The sequence below is a fragment of the Nomascus leucogenys genome, chromosome 13, assembly GCF_006542625.1.
Source record: "Nomascus leucogenys isolate Asia chromosome 13, Asia_NLE_v1, whole genome shotgun sequence".
Lineage (NCBI taxonomy): Eukaryota > Metazoa > Chordata > Mammalia > Primates > Hylobatidae > Nomascus > Nomascus leucogenys.
Window position 1 is genome coordinate 29,922,510 of NC_044393.1, and position 19,860 is coordinate 29,942,369.

Consider the following 19,860-nt stretch of genomic DNA (forward strand, 5'->3'; position numbering starts at 1 on the left):
ATAATTTATTGAATACTTTACTCAAAGTGAAAACAGACTAGTTGTTTGAGTAGTCCAAGTACGGTTTCTACTGAATGCATATCACTTTCGTAACCAACGTAAAGTCAAAAAATCAGTAAGTCAAACTGTAAACCAGGGACTATCTGTAGTCAAAACAAAGTCATGATACAGCCTGGCACATCCAGGGAACCTTCTACTGGGCAGAAACACAGGGAAACAGTGGGTATTAAGCACTATGCTGCTGACAAAAGGCAGCAAAGTGATATGGCACCAGACTGCACGAGCCTTGTGGCCAAGGCCACAGTTTAGATTTTATCCTTTATAGCTTGAGGTGGGAATGGAGAAGAGGGGACAGTTTCAAGATGTCTAGTCTCCCTATTTTAGATGCCCTACTTTTTACTGCAAGTCCCCTTTAAAAACACAGAAAACAGGTTCAATCCCAAGCTCTGCGCACTGCAGTAGCAATACAAGAATTTCTCAAGAAGGGCAACAGTGAGGAAAAAAACAAAGGATGGCGGGTGGGGGAGGATGCAGAAGAGAGGGTAAGTAGGGCTCAAAAAGAAAGGAGGTGGAGGAAAGGAAAAAGAAGAGGAAGAGAAGAGGCAAGGAAGGCACAAGAAGGGATAGATCTATCTCGGCCCTGAGGCTTCTTTTTGCTGAGCTGTCTTCTACATCTTTCTAGGCAAAAAAATAAAATAAGGTCAATCTGATGCTAGTGACAGAAATAGACCCTTTGCACCAAGAGGCTCAGCACATTACCACCCGCCACCTCAACCTTCCACCACCTCATGATGATAGGGCTGCACCAAGAAGCCTTAGCCCAGCTCTCCCAACCACCTCAGGCTATGGCAGAAGACACTGCCCCATGGCCCAAGAGTGTGTGAGGCAGGAAAATCAGACAAAGGTCAGGAGTTTGAAGTGAGGCCTGCCCAGGACCCATGGCTGCTTCTTTTCTTTTTTTTTTTTTTTTTTTTGAGACCGGGTCTCACTCTGTCGCCCAGGCTGAAGTGCAGTGGCGCAATCTCGGCTCACTGCAGCCTCTGCCTCCTGGGTTCAAACGATTCTCGTGCCTAAGCCTCCCAAGTAGCTGGGACTACAGGCATGCACCACTACACCCGGCTAATTTTTGTATTTTTGGTAGAGACGGGGTTTCATCATGTTGGCCAAGCTAGTCTTGAACTCCTGACCTCAAGCGATCTGCCTGCCTCGGCCTCCCAAAGTGCTGGAATTACAGGCGTGAACCACCGTGTCTGGCCCCATGGCTGCTTCTTAAGGGTCCTACAAGAAAGCTCTGGTTCCTTCTCTGGACCTTAGTTTCATCTGCAAAACAAGGGGAGTAAACGAGAAGGGATATAAGGGATATGGTAACCTGTGAGTTACAGAAGCTGTTTCCTACAGAGGATGTTTAATGTAGGAATTTGTTCTAATCAAGTCTCTAGCTTTATTCTTTCCACTCCTGCTTATGTTTAGTTTGAAATCTGAAGGAGCCAGACTCAGAATAGGAGCTATCCCTGACACCACCACCTATCTTGGCCCCATCCAAAGTCTAGTTACTGCTCAGACCTGTATTTTATCTCATAGGTCACAAGCAGATGTTTAGGCCCAAGGATATGTTTTTGTCTGATATGTAAAAATTTACTTAAAAACCTCTGAGTTAATTGCCAACATTCAAAATCAGATCTCACTTTTAAAAAAATTAGATTTCTAGCTGCTCTTAAAAATGTCAGAGGTCTGGCGATGCCAGACCCACCCTGGGGTAGAAGTCAAAGGGCCTGCTATAATCCTGTAACTTATTTGATGCTTTCTCACTTTATCTCAAGAATTCATGCTAATTTCTCATTCATTCCATAAAAATGTTTAAAGTTAAAGGCAAACTTTAAATTACCAGTTATAATATTTAATCCAACTCCAAAAAAATCTAAGTATACTGACACTTCAGGAAGATGTATGTTTTATCGTGTGATTTCATGTATCATCTACTATGCAGCCATGTGTTCCAGTTTGAGAACCGCCCCCCCACCCCGGGTTTATTCATTCACTCAAAAAATACTTAGATCCTATGCCAGGCTCTGGGAAAACACTCATCAACAAGACAGACATGGTTTCTACCTTCATAGAGCTCGCAGTTCAGCCGAGATATAATGAAAAAAGTCATGCAGAATAGGAGGCACAGAGAGATAATAAGCTGAGGATCCAGAGTTTATTCCACAAACATAGCAATCCCTTAGGCAAGTTGCTTAACCTCTCCAGATCTATAAGAGGAAAAGGTTTAATCAGGCAGTTGCTGCTGAATGGTCCTTTCAGCTAAAAATTCTACTTAGCATCACAAGAACTTAGCCTACTACCCTTTTTGAGTTCCTAACACTTACTAGCTTCCTCTGTTTATCCGGAAAATCAGGATCAGTTGTCATGGAAATTACCACAGTACTCCACATACTGGATGATGTTTCAGTAACCACAAGAAGTCAAAGGGAACCCGCAGGTGACTTTCTGGGTGATTCTTTCGTCTACTTTCAGGCCTGGTGCAGTGGCTCAGGCCTGTAATCCCAGCACTTTGGGAGGCCAAGGCGGGAGGATGGCTTGAGCCCAGGAGTTCAAGACCAGCGTGGTTTGTAAAAGAGCAAGACCCTATCTCTACAAAATAAAAAAATAAAAACAACAGGACATGGTGGTGCGTGCCTGTAGTGCTACTCAGGAGACTGAGGTGGGAGAACCACCTGAGCCCGGGAGGGAGAGGGTGCAGTGAGCTGAGACTGTGCCACTGCATTCCAGTTTGGGCAACAGAGTGCCACTGGAAGAAAAAAAGACCAGGTACCAACTCATAAGTAAAACAGTTTTGATTTTGAATTAACGTCCATGGTTTCCTTCATGACGCATCCACTCTACCTTACAAATATATAATAGGGATTGCAAAAAATGCCAACTTGACAAGGACATGATCCACTGAGCCTTGACTAGTTTGCTGTCCATATGAAGTCCTAAGATAGGCCAGGAGACAGATTTACCAGCCAATAAGCGCACCAAAAGTTCCCAGTAAAATGAAGATAATTCACTTAGTCGCAGGGGATTCACCAGCACCTTAACTGGGTAAAGTCACTTCAATATTAGAGTTCCTTCTAGAGCTGGGTTGGACCTTGGTGGCAAGCAGGTAGCAAAAATGAGTTGACCAAGTGTTTCCCAAAAAAAGTGCTACTCTGGTGATAAAGGGCTTGAGTATCAAAGAAACAACAGGAAATGATGTGGCTTTGACAAACTTGAGAACAAATATGCTGTCTAAAGAAGCCAGTCAATAAGGAAGCAGAATATGGAAAAAAGTAGAGAAATGAAGAACAGGAAGTTGTAAACTAAAAGCTTCTGCCAAATTTGGCCGATGCTCCAAAGGGTTGCCCAAAGATCCAAGCCATGTCTCTTTGCTTCAGGTTACAAGCTTCTAAAGCACGGACTAGCCAGTGTACAAGGAGTCACAATATAACAACCCTGGTAAAGGCCAGGGCGTGGTGGCTCACACCTGTAATCCTGGCACTTTGGGAGGCTGAGGCAGGCAGATCACAAGGTCAGAAGTTTGAGATCAGCCTGGCCAAATTGGTGAAACCCTGTCTCTACTAAAAATACAAAATTAGCCAGGCATGGTGGCGCGCACCTGTAGTCCCAGCTAGTTGGGAGGCTGAGGCAGGAGAATTGCTTGAACCCGGGAGGCAGAGGTTGCAGTGAGCCGAGATCATGCCACTGACTCCAGCCTGGGTGACAGAGCGAGACTCCGTCTCAAAAAAAAAACAACAAAACAAAACCAAAAAACAAAACAAAACACACACACACACACCAAAACAAAACAAAACAAAACAAGACAAATCCTTGGTAGAGGACTCAAGGAGTGAAGACAGGCCTACACCCACTCTTATAAATGGAAAAATTGCTCATGTTCAGCGTCAGGCTCTAGCCTCTGCTACTTTCTCAAAAATCTTCCTCCTTTTTCATGAGAAATCAGTCACCTTCATAGCCCCATGCCAGGACCCCTCATCTCACACATACATACTAGCTCCACTGAAAGGCAGTCCCAATCTCCCCAGGCTTTTATTCCACTCAAAATAAAAACAGAGGCTAGGTGCAATGGCTCACACATAATCCCAGCACTTTGGGAGGCCAAGGTAGCAGAACTGCTTGAGCCAGGAGTGTGAGATCAGCCTGGGTAACAAAGTAATACCTCATCTCTACAGAAAAATTTAAAAAACACTTGGGTGTAGTGGCATCTCTGTTATTCCAGCTACTCAGGAGACTGAGGCGTGAGGATAGCTTAAGCCTAAGAGTTCGAGGCTGCAGTAAGCTATGATTGTGCCACTGCACTCCAGCCTGGGCCACAGAGCGAGACTCCGTCTCAAAAAAAGCAAAAAACAAAAAACAAAAAACAAAAAACAAAAACAAAAAAAACAAAACAACGACACCACCACTGCAGGCCAAACAAAATATGTACACAGGCCAGACACAGCCCAAGGGGCTACCAGTATGTGACCTCTGATCTAGAGGATAAGACTGAACAGATCTGGAACAGAAAGGATTTAAGAGTGCCCCAAGGACTCCCCAATGAGGATGAAAGTTCAGCAGCTTGGTTCCCCTAAATGGAATACCTTTAAAATTCTGCTCCCTGAACATCACAACTAAAAGTTCCTTGTCTTTGCAAAAGAGCAAAGTGACCCCATTACAGTCAGATGCCCTTGGGACTGAACACTACAATGCTAAATATATGTTCTCCCCTGATGCAGGATGGCATTCCCCATGCTTCATTCATTCCATCATTATTCTATCTTCCCCAGATTCCTTCAGCATCTCCATAAAAGCAATAACACCTTTGCCAAACACAAGAGAAAAAAAAGAGTAGCTGCCCTTGAAATAGTAACTCAATCCAAAGAAAAGTTTATTGCTGGAAAAACTTTTGTTTATTTACCAAAACTTCCATACTAGACTTACAGCAGGGAGAATACAACAAAAATGGTTTGTAGGAAAAGGTACCAGGCAGCAGTGAATAGCATGGCACAGAAAACAGCAAGACAGGATGACAGCGAGGCAGGAAACTCTCAAGGGAGATTAAGGATCCCATAGCCCCACAATGACCTTGTCTGAAATAGCGTATGGTCTTGCAATCCCTAATTGACTATATGCTCCTTGAAGACAGTCTTACTCATATGGGTATTATCCACACCATCTAGTACCACACCATAACATGGCAGGCACTCAAATGGTCACAAAGAAGCTAAGGCCCAGGGAACTTTTTTTTTTTTTTTTTTTTTGAGACGGAGTTTCGCTCTTATTGCCCAGGCTGGAGTGCAATGGTGCAATCTTGGCTTACTGCAACCTCTGTCTCCTGGGTTCAAGCAATTCTCCTGCCTCAGCCTCCCAAGTAGCTGAGATTACAGGCGCCCACCACCACGCCCAGCTAACTTTTTATATTTTAGTAGAGATGAGGTTTCACCATATTAGTCAAGCTGGTCTCGAACTCCTGACCTCGGGTGATCCACCCTCCTTGGCCTCCCAAAGTGCTGGGATTACAGGCGTGAGCCACTGCACCTGGCTTTTGTTTTGTTTTGTTTTTTTGAGATAGAGTCTCGCTCTGTCACCAAGGCTGGAGAGCAGTGGCATGATCTCGGCTCACTGCAACCTCTGCCTCCTGGGTTCAAGCGATTCTCCTGCCTCAGCCTCCTGAGTAGCTGGGACTACAGGCACCTGACACCACGACCAGCTAATTTTTTGTATTTTTAGTAGAGACAGACTTTCACCATGTTGGCCAGGATGGTCTTGATCTCCTGACCTCGTGATCCGCCCGCCTTGGCCTCCCAAAGTGCTGGGATTACAGGTGTGTCCGGCTGACCCAGAGAACTTAAAATGATTTGCCTAAGCTCACAGAGTGGTTTAGTGATGAAGGAACAAAAGCTTTGCAGACAAGTAGGCCTGTGTTCAAATCCAGGTGTGGCCTTGGACAAGCCAGCCAACCTCTGTCTGTTTTCTTACCTACAAAATAAGAACAATACCTATTTTTGTAGGGTTGTCATGAGGGTTAAGAGAAATTGTCCTTTACCAACAATTTACAGAAAATACAGAGGACAAAGAAACACAGAAAACACACCATAGGAATGCAATGAGCGAAATCCAGAACATGGAAAAATCTATAGACAAAAACATACAGCTTCTTCAACAAATAAAGGGGGGATAACTACAGTCATGCATCACTTAGCAACAGGGATACATTCTGAGAAATGCATCATTAGGCGATTTCGTCCTTGTGCAAACACCAGTGTGCACTTACACAGTCCTGGGTTGTATGTCCTACTACACACCTAGACTATATAGCATAGGCTGTATAGTTGCTCCTAGGCTACAAACCTATACAGCATGTTACTGTGAATACTGTAGGCAACTGTAACACAATGGTAAGGATCTGTGCACCTAAACATACAATGGGTACAGTAAAAAAATGGTATTACAATCATATTAGACCACTGTCATATCTGTGGCCCATCACTGGCTGAAACATCTCTATGCAGCATGTGACTGTAGGAGGGACCATATAAATTAAATGAGACTTAAAAGACTTAAGAACCATGTGTGGACTTTATATGAATACTGAATCAAACTATCAAAATAAGGTTGTGACATTTACAGAACAATCGAACATTTGAACACAATCACCTGGATTTTGATTTTATTAAGGAACTGTTACACTTTATAAAGATGGTAATGGCATTATAATTGTTTTTAGAAGTCATCTTTTAGAGACACACTGTGAAATATTTAAGGACAAAATATGATAGCTGAGATTTTCTTCAAAGCACAAAATGAAGAAAAGTAGGTAGGGGTATAAACGAAACAAGACTGACGAATTGCTAACTGTTGAAGCCAAGTGATGGGTAAATCATATTTCATTAACCTATTCAACTTTGTGTATGTTTGAAATTTTCCATATTAAAAATAAAGAGGAATTGGTTAGGTTTCGATCCTAGCAACTCCATCTATCATATCAGCAGTGTAACCACGGCATATATTTTTTCTTGTTTGTTTATAGCATCTTTATTCATAATTGACAAAATTTGGAAGCAACCAATGACTCCTTCAATAGGTGAATAGATAAACTGTGGCATATCCAGACAATGAAATATTATTCAGCATTAAACAGAAATGAGCTATCAAAACATAAAAAGACATGGAAGAAACTTAAATGGATATTACTAAGTGAAAGAAGCAAATCTGAAAAGGCTACATACTGTATGATTCCAACTATATGACGTTCTGGAAAGACCTATCTGTGAAGACTATAAAAAGACCAGTGGTTGCCCACAGCATATCTCTTAACCTCCCTTTGTCTCAGTTTCCAATCTATATGATCACGATCAACACAACCTACTTCTTAGGGTTGAGGTGAGAATGAAATAGTATTTTGTACGTATAAAAGGCTTCGCACATAGTAACCAATATTAGCTCTATTAGTATAAACACAAGGTACCAAGAATATCTCAACACAGTGGACACCCAATTAATATCACTAACATGCAAGGTTGTGTTAACATTTAAAACCCAGGTCAGATTTTTTTTTTTTTTGAGAAAGAGTCTCACTCTGTCGCCAGGCTGGAGCGCTGTGGCGCAGCGCGATCTTGGCTCACTACAACCTCCAACTCCCTGGTTCAAGTGATTCTCCTGCCTCAGCCTCCCCAGTAGCTGGGATTCCAGGCACGTGCCACCACGCCCAGCTAATTGTGGTATTTTTAGTAGAGACGGGGTTTCACTACTCCGTCAGGATGGTCTCGATCTCCTGATCTCCTGCCTCATAATCTGTCTCATGATCTGCCTGCCTCGGCCTCCCAAAGTGTTAGGATTATAGGCCGTGAGCCACTGCACCCGGCCCATCAGATTTTTAAATCAACTACTTGACTAGTCTCCTCGAGAGGGGGCCTAGAAATTCTCTAGTCCAAGTCCCTAGTGGCATCTCTAGCACCCTGTCTATCTTGACAAACACCCCACGACCTGACACGGGATCAGAAGCTGACTAATGTTTAACATGAAAGTGCTGCTCTCTGGAAGCAGACAGGGCCACCCTATTTTTCACAACTAGGTAATTTAAGGTACATTTTCTAATATTTGCTGACAGAACAAAGAGGAAAGGCTCTAAGACATGATCAATGTTCATGCCAACCTTCAAAGTGATTTGGTAAAACTACACAAAATAAACACCCAGCTAGGGTCCACCGGCAGGATAAAAGCTGACAAAGAAATGGCAATTTTTCCCTGAGCAAATATACAACTAATAGATGAGCTCTGAGAGACTAAGTTCTTTAGGTTTTAGTATTCCCTCCCCAACCATTTTAAGAAAAACTCTCTTTTGATATACTTCAAGTATGATTGTTTACTGGATTAATTTCTTTCCTGAAATGATGTAATTATAAGCAAAGAGATCATTCTCATCCTTTTATCCAGTTTAAATACAAATTGGCTTCATAACAACATGACCTTGCTCTGCTCTGAGAGGCGATGAGAAGGTTATCACCCATCTCCAAAGTGTTGGACACTTCCACCACCTGCTCATTAGCAGGAATATGGATGGTACTCAGCCTAGTCATTCATCTGTGCCTCTACTCAAGTTGTTCCCATTGCACAGAATGTTCTCTATCTCTGCAGCCTAATCACCTGTGACCATTCTTTCTGGAAAAGGGGGGAAGGGAAGCACAATGGTTGAGAAAAGATACCTGGGTGTTGCTTCTGAATAGTATGGGAGATACAGTACAGACGTGGCAATATTGGTATTTCATAATCTTTAAGTACAACCAGACAGAATATTAGAAATTAAAATGGTCCTGGACAACAGATGGTCATTCTCCTTATCCTACAAGATCCAGCACAAATACTCACTGGTCCACAAATGTTCCCTGGGAACTCCCCCTCTGCCCCTCCTCCATGTACAAAGGAAGCAATCTTTTCCCCTTCTGAACTTCCCAATCATTGTACCCCTTTATGGTACTTGCTATGTGAGAATTCATAGTATGGTTCTTAAAATTCATATCTGTAACTACTAACCAGAATGGCTTCAAGTGAAAAAGATAGACAATGCCAAGTATTTACAACGACACAGAACAACAGCAATTTCCTCATCGCTAACCATGTAACCTGGTAGACCTTTTAAAACTGTTTGGAGTATTTACCAAAGGTAAACATATGCCTAACCTAGGACTTACAGTATGAGGTTAGAGAACGCTTACTCACTGTTTCCGCCAAACAGTTCACCTCCAGTCTTTTGCTCCATCATTACCCCTGTCCAGATGCTTTCATCACACTTTTTCCCAATCCCAGAGACCAGCTGAGATCACTCTCCCTGCTCCCTACAAAGAGATCGATCTCTCCTCCTATGGAACATTCTGCCACTTACCTATTACCTCTGACAAATGACTGATGGATTCTTCACATATAAATTGTCTCATGTGATTTTACAACGTTCTAATTTGCTCCTCACAATACGATTGTGAGGAAGGCAAGATATGGAGTATTAACCCCACTTCACAGATAAGAAAATGGAACTTCAAAGAGAGAGAAGATGACATCTTCAGTTTACATGGCCTTATTATTCTAGACCCCACAGGCAATGCTAAATTGTTGGAAGAAATCTGGAGCACAACACAGCATCCCAAGTAATATTTCTCTCTGAAGGGTAGGAAAGAGGGAAGAGCCCTTCAAAATCAGGAGAGCCTCAATGTGCCCACCATTTCCATTTGCTAGGGCTCCTTGCTGCAAAGTGTTCAAAGGCTGCTGGCAGTGGCAATGGGCTTCACGAACTACAGTATAATCACAATTATCAAATCACAGACTGATCAAATGCCAGAAACCACACCTCAGATAATTCCACTTGCATACAAAATAGAGCTATTTTATTTCAAAATAGAGCATAATAAAACTTAAAATAATTCAATAGCGAGACAATACCAAATCTTCCTGAAGCCAGCCAGAGAACTGTGTGAGTGTCCAGATGCAGATATCTGGACACCCAAACCTGAAGGGCAATGTTGTCCCCTACTCTAATATTCTTGACTTTACACACTGGGTGTTGGACACCTTAGCAACAGAGGATAAATATCTGTAAAAAACAGAAGGGAGAGAAGGGAATGCCAAAAAAATAAAGTCTACACAATGGAATTCAGATTATCAAACTGGTCTCCTTGTCTACTGATATAGCCATCAACTGTGTTATTTTCCATTTGAACTCTCAATCCAAATATATGAGCCAGGGCAGCAGGCTGGATTTGCTTTACTTATCTGTCTTCCTCTCAAGACTGAAAGTAATTTGTGGACAGGAATTATGTCTTGTTGGTTTTTATGTTCTCCATAAGGAGAACACATAGGAGGTACTCCAAATTCCTGGAACGAATGGTTGAGATTAGGGATGGAAGGCTGTTGGGACTCCCAAACATAAATAATCATGCCACGGCAACTAAGTAACTTCCTCTGAACCCTAATTTTAGTAAGGGTTGGTTTTAATTGGTGTAAGAATCAATTAGGGTGAATCTTTAAAGTCTGAAGAGAAGTTATTCTTGTGTTCAACTGATTCACGCACAGCCCTCATTATCACATTGGCAGCAGCACCATTCCTCAGCACCACCTTACAGGTATCCGCAAAAACAAAATTCCAAAGCCTTAAATTAATGCTCCAGGTAAAAAGGAATGACATGGCCGGGCACGGCGGCTCACGCCCATAATCCCAGCACTTTGAGAGGCTGAGGCGGGCAGATCACAAGGTCAGCAGATTGAGACCATCCTGGCGAACACTGTGAAACCCTGTCTCTACTAAAAATACAAAAAAATTAGCCGGGCGTGGTGGCTGGCACCTGTAGTCCCAGCTACTCGGGAGGCTGAGGCAGGAGAATGGCATGAACCCAGGAGGCAGGGCTTGCAGTGAGCGGAGATTGCACCACTGCACTCTAGCCTGGGCAACAGAGCGAGACTCCGTTTTAAATAAAAAAAAAAAAAAGGAAACATTTGACTTCTCAGTATATAGTGTGGTCATATCTCTTACAAAGAAAACCCAGATCTAGCCGGGCGCGGTGGCTCAAGCCTGTAATCCCAGCACTTTGGGAGGCCGAGGTGGGCGGATTACGAGGTCAGGAGATTGAGACCATCCTGGCTAACAAGGTGAAACCCCATCTCTACTAAAAATACAAAAAATTAGCCGGGCGTGTTGGCGGGCACCTGTAGTCCCTGCTACTCGGGAGGCTGAGGCAGGAGAATGGCCTGAACCCAGGAGGCGGAGCTTGCAGTGAGCCGAGATCGCGCCACTGCACTCCAGCCTGGGGGACAGAGAAAGACTCCGTCTCAAAAAAAAAAAAAAGAAAACCCAGATCTAGATAAATGAAGTTATGGAAATGACCCTTTTAAATCTACTGCTGGGCTCGCTTTCACTAACACAAAGAATTTCAAAGGAAACTAGACAAACAGATCAAGAGACACCGTGTAAACAGTACCGTTAACTAAGCTTATTAAAATCCTTAATAAAATAAATAGGAGACAGCTAAATACCAGATAAATGCCTCTGGAATGAAGAAAATCTAGCCAATAACATTGAGCTTCTAAACCTGGCATTCTACAAGAGAATATTTACTTGGAATAAAGCAATGAGTCTTACCTTGACAAATAAACAGAGTTATTCAGTCTCTACAGATGGCACTTCAAGGGCCAGGTAACCTCAGTAGAGGTATCTACTCCGCTAAAGCTCTTAGGAAATGCAAGTTTCTGGTCTAGTGTTTTTCCATTACTACCATTGTGTGAAAATCTTAAAGTGTTTTTTGTTTTTCCTTTATTATGTGATTTTAAACAGTTTGCTACATATTTTAATGTAATTTTTTTATAGTCTTAGACTCCAAGTTTGTCCCATGAGGCTACAGCTCCAAGTTTATAATGGAACTCAGCATACGATTTGATAAATTCATCTCACAAGCAATTTTTCAGCAATCTGTCCACTCTAAAAAGCAATATCCATCTGTTTATATACTGAAAGGTATCTTTTGTGAACCCAGAATTTAACCCTCTGAGATAACTCTCAATACTTTAACAAAGCCCTTTCTCCTTCCAGAGATAAATTCTCAAGCCACTTCCACAAAACTGTAAAAAGGTAGAAATATTACTCAAGATTATCTAGTCCAATTCCCTTGTTTTACAGACAGGAAGACAGAGATCCCACAGAGTATTAGATAATTACAATTAACATGGGTTTGGCAAGCATCAAAAGCCCACTGACCGCTATTTTCCCCAGTCAAACTCATTGGTATGTTGGGAAGATAGCCAGATTTGCACTTTAGTTAGTAGAGCACTCCCTAGGAAACTCAAGTATGTACCCTCTAAGAAACCCAAGTATTCAGCCACAAACCCCTACCCCAACCCCAGAATAGAGAACGCGGGGCAGTGGATGTCTTAAATGGCTCTTCTGGAGATGGAGACTAGAGCCCAGGGACAATATCCCATCTTTCCTTCCTTCCTCCCAGGAGGTACAGGACATTGATTACCATGAAAGCCATTATGAAATGACAGAAGACACCAACACTGAGGAAATAAGGCAAGGCTGTGGAAACAAAAGATGACCAACATTAATACTTGGCCAGATACCTGCTTCTACTTATTCATTCGAAGAGAGGGGAGAAGTGAGAGAGAGAAGTACCTCCACCCCTTTTTCTGTCCCTACCTCCCCACCCCCACTCTTTGGGCCTTTATAGAATTTCAGAGACCCCCCCCCAGATAATTTTATGAGGAAACAAGGCTATAAAAAGAAAGGGTCTTAGTCCAGCCCACGCACTGACCAAACGATGCTCAGGCTAGTGACTAGACTTCCTATTTATTCCACTGCACTCTGTCTCTATTCCTAAGGGTCTGTGAGCTGCACCCTGAGCACAGGTCTGAAACTTTCCTTACAGTACCCAGGGGAAAGTTGTAGGACAAGCAGGTTAACATTATGGCTGTCATTTTCTCCCTTACAGCTATATATACATGAAGCCAAAACTGAATAAGACCAAGACACTCAAGTGAAAACCTTGCTATCTCCATTCCTACTATCCCCTCAACCAATGCCAAACTAAGAAGGGGGAGAAGAAGAAAGAAAATACCTCTCCTAGAGATATATTCTCTAAACCACCACCTAGAATCATAAAATGTAATTGCTAGAAGGGACCTTATGGGTCATCTAGTCATTATTCAGATGAATAAACTTAGACACTTGCCACCTGAGAAAAAGACTGGAGCACACAGTGGGGTCTCCTGACTCCTATCCCTAATAAAAACCCTTCTGGGTCCCTCTCCATCCTGTCCTACCCTGCCCTGCCCCATCCACCCTCTCCCCAGGCCACCACTGTATCCAAGCTACTGAGATTTCTGCCCTTCTGGATCATGAGCTCCTTAGGATACGTTTTACTCATCTTTGTTTTCCCAGTGCCTAGCAGAGAGTAATCAGAGAAGTGGCTTCGGCTTAGAGAGGGACTTAGGAATACACTAGTACATGAAAAGACCAGTGCCAAAGGACGTAGCCTGGATAAAATGTAAACTTTTCTTGGCTTAACATAAGCAGTTTCCAGGCTGTGCCACACCCGGATGTCTAGGATTGAATATCTCCTCTCTTCCTAAACTAATGTTCGCATCATCCAGTTTAGCCAGGAACATGACCAGTTGTGCCATACTCTCACTCTTTCCCTTTCAGACCTGACACAAAGAACTAGATTCTAGTTCTTTCCCTTTCAGACCTGACACAAAGAACTAGAATCCATAACCAGAGGTAAGTGAAAGCATAAGGAGAACCTGCATAAGAAACCCTACCCCCTCCCTTACGTGCTCCTCCTTCTCCTGTGTCCTCACCTCAATAAACAGCACCCATTTACAAAACTGCACCAGGTAGAAAGCAGATGTCATCCCGATTCCTTCCTTACCCTTCCACACCAATAATCTTTGTCTCATCACTCAATTCCACCTTTTTTCTTTCCTTTTTTTTTTTTTTTGAGATGGAGTCTCACACCCAGGCTGGAGTGCAGTGGTTCGATCTCAGCTCACTGCAACCTCCACCTCCCAGGTTCAAGTGATTCTCCTGCCTTAGCCTCCCACGTAGCTGGGATTACAAGTGCCTGCCACCACACCCGGCTAATTTTTTTTGTATTTTTAGTAGGGACGGGGTTTCACCACGTTGGCCAGGCTAGTCTCAAACTCCTGACCTCAGGTGATCCACCCACCTCAGCCTCCCAAAGTGCTGGGACTACAAACGTGAGCCACCACACCCAGCAATTCCATCTTTCTTCTACACACACTCTTGCACACTCTCCCCCACAACCTTCATTTGAAACACCATCACCTCTTGCCAACCTCCTAACTGGTCTCTCTGCCCATAGTGTTCTAGCTCTCCAATCCACTCCTGAACAGGCAGCCAGAGATATTCTTCCAAAATGCTCGTCGAATCACGGCCCCCTCACCTCGGGATGAAGTCCAAACTCCTCAACACAGGCAAGAAGGCCCTTTCCTGACTTGGCCTCTGTTCTGCCTACCTTGAAAGTCTCCTGTCTGGCCACATCCACCCACCTCAAGCATTATGCTCCACCCAAGAATCCTGAGAAATTTGTTTAGCCCTCTTGGCCCGTTTCAACTACAGAATGGGAATAATAACAGTACGTACTTTCAGGATGGTCTTAACCTATTATGACCATTTCTGAACTTGCTGTTCCTTCTACCTAGAACAGTCTCATCTCTGCCTCCTCCCTGACTCCCCAGATCTCTTCTTTTCCTGGCTTACATCTGTTCTTCTTTTGAGGGCTGGGCTTAACCAACTTCTCCTAAAAAGCCTTCCCTGACCTTCCAATGCTGGGTTAGGCATCATTTCTCTGTGCTGTCCTGGTGTCTGCCCCTGTAACAACACTTCTCACACTGCCTGTTTCCTTGCCTATCTTTCCCACTAGGCTATACAAACTCAAATCCCTAAGCATAGTACCAGGTCTGACAGATGCTTACTAATTGCTCAGTGAATGAAAAACTTTCCAAAAATGAGGTATCCAATGAAAGACAATCTCAACAAGTAACCAACTCAAATGTCAGCCAGGTAGCTGGTCTAAATGACTGTAAGGTCCCTCAACTACAAGATTCTATCCAATAAATTCAACACACTGACCTCATGGGTCATATTTATTTGAACTTTAATATGTAAGCAATGTTGGGGCCATCAGATTTTTAAGGAGAGTGTGACATGACCAGACACATGATCATGTGTTTGTTACCCTATTATCCATCTCTGAGACACTGCCTCTCCCAACCCCCAGTTGTTATCAGGACAATATTCCAATCATCTTCATAAACATAAAGAGCCCACTCCCCTAAATAGACCAACACAGAAAACGGTCAAAGGGCATTTTGAAAGGCTATATGCAGCATCTAACTCCATCTTAACCAACTGCAAGCAGTGAGGATCCATAAACATCCTCCAACAACCCAAAAGCTAATCCCTCCTGTGTGCCTTTATGGTAAGAGGGGGAAGAAAGAGGGAACATTTCATAAAGGTGATCTACTTAATCATCCTGAGTAGTTTTGATCCAAGCTGCTGTCGCTGCACTGTTAATCCTGATAACTGCAGCCCGATATCCCCAAACCCTGGACTGTCAGAAAGGCAGGTGCGAACAAGGTGAGGGTGGGGAGTTATCTCGGTTCTATTTTAAGGGTGTAATAGCCTGGCATGGTGGCTCACGCCTGTAATCCCAGCACTTTGGAAGGCCAAGACAGGGGGATCACCTGAGGTTCAGGAGTTCAAAGTCAGCCTGGGCAACATGGTGAACCCCATCTCTACTAAAAATACAAAAATTACCCAGGCGTGATGGTGCATGCCTGTAGTCCCAGCTACTCGGGAGGCTGAGGCAAGAGATCCCTTGGACCCAGGAGGTTGAGGTTGCAGGGAGCCAAGATCGTGCCACTGCAATCCAGCCTGGGTAACGGAGTAAGACTCCGTCTCCAAAAAAACAGGGTGTAAGGTGTCTTCTGCAGATATTAGGGGGCCAGCAGAGATTCAAAACAGGCTTCAGTGATAAGGAACATCAACCTAAGGGGGAGAGAAGTAGGTCTTACTCAGAGAGGCCTGGGTTCCTGTTCTGGAGCTGCATGCCACATCTCTGCTGCAGGTGAGGACTAATATTTTGCATTTACAATGCACTCTGAGACTAAAGAAGACACTAAGTGTGCCAGCTTTGCAGTCACAAAGGACAAATATTGCATGATTCCACTTATATGAGGTTCCTAGAGTAGTCAAATTCACAGAAAGTAGAATGATAGTTTTCAGGGGCTGGAGGGAGGAGGGAATGGGGAGTTAGTTTAATGGGTACAGAATTTCAGGTGGACAGTGCACAATGGACAGTGATGATGGTTGCATAACCATGCGAATGTACTTAATGTCACATAAACGTACTCTTTGAAATGGTTAAATGGTGAATTTTATGTTATATATATTTTACCACAATTTTTTTTTAAAAAAGCATGCCAGCTTTAAGGTTATACTGTCTGCAGTCTGAATACTGCCATGGCCACTTACCAGTTACATGACCCTGAGGCAGGTAATGTAACCCCTCTAAGTCTGTTTCTTCTATAAAACAGGGATAATAATAGTACTTAATTCATAGGTTGCTCTACAAATTAAGTAATATAGTCCATAAAGTCCTCAGTCCATTGACTGGTGGTACACGTTAAGTACTTAATAAATTTAGCTATTATTACTACCACTATAAAGCACTTTCATAGCCATTTTCTTAACAGTCTCCACAACAACCCTGAGAGAGTTTACAGATAAGGAAACTGAGGCTCAGAGAGCCACAATGAGTGGCTCAGTTTATGATGCCAAATCAAATCCTCTGCTCCAGAGAGGTGTCTTGTCCTCACTACTTACTCATTCTGTCATCTAAGGCAAGTGCTATGCTGTGTCTCCATTCCCTCACAGTAAAAAACGAGACATAAACCAAGCTCTGCAAACTCCCTCACAAAAATGGATTAGAAATTAAATCGGATAACGGTTATGGAAGAGTATATAAGCCATAAACACATAAAACCGAACCGGTGACTTATGAGAACTAGTACACTTGTGCTTAAACCTGGCCTCCTCTTAATACTAACCATAAGACACAGAAAGTGGTGGGGACTATAAAACTTCCTTGGGATTTCCAATTACTCAGGATTCCTGACCTTAAGACCTGAATAAGTGGTTTTGTGCCCTTTTAAGAAGTGGCAAGGTATGGGAGAAATAAATATATTACTGGATTAGGAAGAAAAAGACTGGGAATTTTAGTTCTCACTCTGACACTAAGACAGTCTGAATTCAGACAACTTACTTCCCCTTTCCAAGGTTCAGTTAACAGGGAAGCGGGGAAAGGCAGATATGAAATAGTTGGACCAGATGGTCTGTAAGACCCCTTTCAGCTCCTACACAGGACTCCTAAATCCAGAATCCTGGCCAGGCACCACAGACCTACCAGACTCCAAAGAACCAATGTGAACATCAAGAGACTCCTCAAGACCTGGCCCAGAAACTCCCTTGCCTGATTTTTAGACGCTCCCTCAAACCGGATCACATTGAAAAACTGGAACATTTGCCAAAGTTAATTTTAGTTCACTTTAACCACTCTGGGCCTTATCTGAAAATAGGAGAAATATTTGTTTGAAGGCAGATGACCTGAGCTATTCCCCCACCCCCATCAAACTAGGATCGATAAATCTAAACATAGAGAACCTGCAAGGTCTGGGAGGAGGAACACGCCACACACAAACTAAAGGATGGATCCCACCGTTTACAGTCTCAAAGCTTCCTTGAGCCAAAACCCCAGGGAATTTGAGTTGTGTTTGAGACCTGGAGTCTGCATCCATCAACTTCTAACTGCCGCAACACTAGCAAGGAATTCATCCAAACCTTTCCCTTTAGAGCTATGGTACCCCAGAATGGGATTTCATCCATAGTACAGTGGACTACGGCCCAGAGTCAGGGAAAACCCAGAGTTATGTCCCTAATTAAATGGTGTGACCCAAGGCTAGGTAAAAATGCCCTCTGCACTAAGAGATGACATGCTCACACCAGGAAATATTAATAAATAATAGGTACTGGCACTACTCCTTTACACTTCTGTGGCTACTGTGACTTGGAGAAAATTACTTGACCCCTCTGCGCCTTAATTTCTGCTTTTGTAAATGAGGATAAACCAGAAGGCCGTTGTGAACATTAAATGAAATAAGGCTTGGGAAGTTCCTGGGTGAAGTCTCATTAAATGTTCCCTGTTGGTGTTAAACACTTCTTTCACATGAGTTCCCTCCCTGAATCCACGAACATCCCGCGAGGCGAGTTTCCTTCTTTCCCCCCATGTTACCGAGAGACAAACTAAGGCTCGGCCGCCAAGGAGGCTGAGTGAAACGCGGATACAGCCCCAATTCGAGGGCCCGTTGTTGTTTCTCTCCGAGCCCAAGGCGTGCAAAGAGCCCAGAAGAGGCGGGAGCCGAGGCAGGACAAGTTCTGCGCGCCTCCGGGAGCCCGTAGACCCAACACGGGTAGGAGAGCCGGAAGCAGCCGCGGCCGGGCCCGCCCGAGGCCTCCCCGGAGCAGCCTCCGTTCCCCTCCCTCCGCCCCACGCCGGGCGGGGCGGGGCGGGGCACGAGCACAAAGACTCCAACTTCCGAGCGGGCGCGGGCCCACCCAGCCAACTACTGGCCCCGACTTAGCCCGCGGAGAGGGAGCAGGCAGGGAACGCCGGGAGCGGGAGCGGGAGAGGGACCAGGCGCGGAGGGCTGGGGCCGGGGACCCGGCGCGGCGGGTCCGAGTGGGAGAAAGGAGCGGCGGAGGGGGCCTAGAGTTACTCGGGCTCCCGGCACTCCCCGAAGGGCAGAAATAAGTTTCTAAAAATAGGCAGCGGCCTGCCTGAAGAAGTGGGTGAACGGAAAGGCACAAAGCACACACCCTCCCCGCACCCCTAAGGAGACGCCCGCAGCCCCCACTCACCCGCGCCGAGAGGTCTGGAGGAAGCCGCGCGGCTGGGAAGGAGGCGGTACTGCCGCACTCGGGGACGTAAGGGAGGGAGGAAAAGGGCGGCTGCGGCGGGAGGAGGCTGGGCACAGGCGCGGGAGTCGTCGTCGCCGTCGCCACCACCGCCGCTACCGCCCCCTCAGCTTTCCTGGCTTCCGCTGCCCCGCGCTGGCGCCGCTCGCGCGCCCCGCCGCACTGACAGCGGCGCGAGCCCCGCAGCCGCGAGCCCTGCCCTCGGCCGGCACCACTGAGGCGCGCGGGGGTGGGGGCACCCGGAGCGGCTCCCCGCAGCTCGGCTCCGCCCGCCGCTCCGGCCCTGGTCCCGGGCTCTCCTCCTTCTCTGTCTCCCGGGAAGGACACGGTGACACGAGCACGAGGAGTCTGCAGCCCCGCCCAGAAGCAGCCCGGCTTCCCAGGCGCATGGGCTCTCCCCACCCTCTCAGCCTGGCTTTGGAAAGGTCCAGAGCTTCGGCGGGGACAGGAGGAAGGCGGGGCCGGGGCGGGGCCTGAAAGGGAGGAGGGACTGAGACGCGGCTTGGGGAAGCGGGGCTGGGGCGGGAAGAGAGCCGCTTGTACAGGTTTGGAGCTGAAGTAGGGGCGGAGCTAAGATGGTGATGAGGCCCTGGGAAGAGGGTCGCCGGACAAGTATGGAAGGCCGTGCAGGAGATGGAGAGCCGGAAGCCAGGACAGTGCTTGAAAGGAGATGCCGTGGGCGGGGCTAAATGGAGAATCGCCCAGAGGGCGGAGCCACGGGTGGAGGGAGGCGGGGCTGAAGAGAAGCTTAGAGTGGGAGGAAGATGGAAGCGGGCCTGAAGGAGGCGGGCCCGGAAGCAGGG

General features: G+C 45.3%; 1 protein-coding gene across 4 annotated transcripts in view; it reads right to left on the bottom strand.

Annotated features, from left to right (window-relative positions):
- Nucleotides 1–19,505, bottom strand: part of RALY (RALY heterogeneous nuclear ribonucleoprotein) — an 88,604-nt gene extending 69,099 nt beyond the window's left edge. For all 4 annotated transcript variants that reach the window (XM_030826714.1, XM_030826713.1, XM_030826712.1 and 1 more), the window contains exon 1: nt 19,001–19,505. The gene's annotated coding sequence lies outside the window, so the exon portion shown is untranslated. The remainder of the gene's footprint in view (nt 1–19,000) is intronic.
- Between the last annotated feature and the right edge of the window lie 355 nt (nt 19,506–19,860).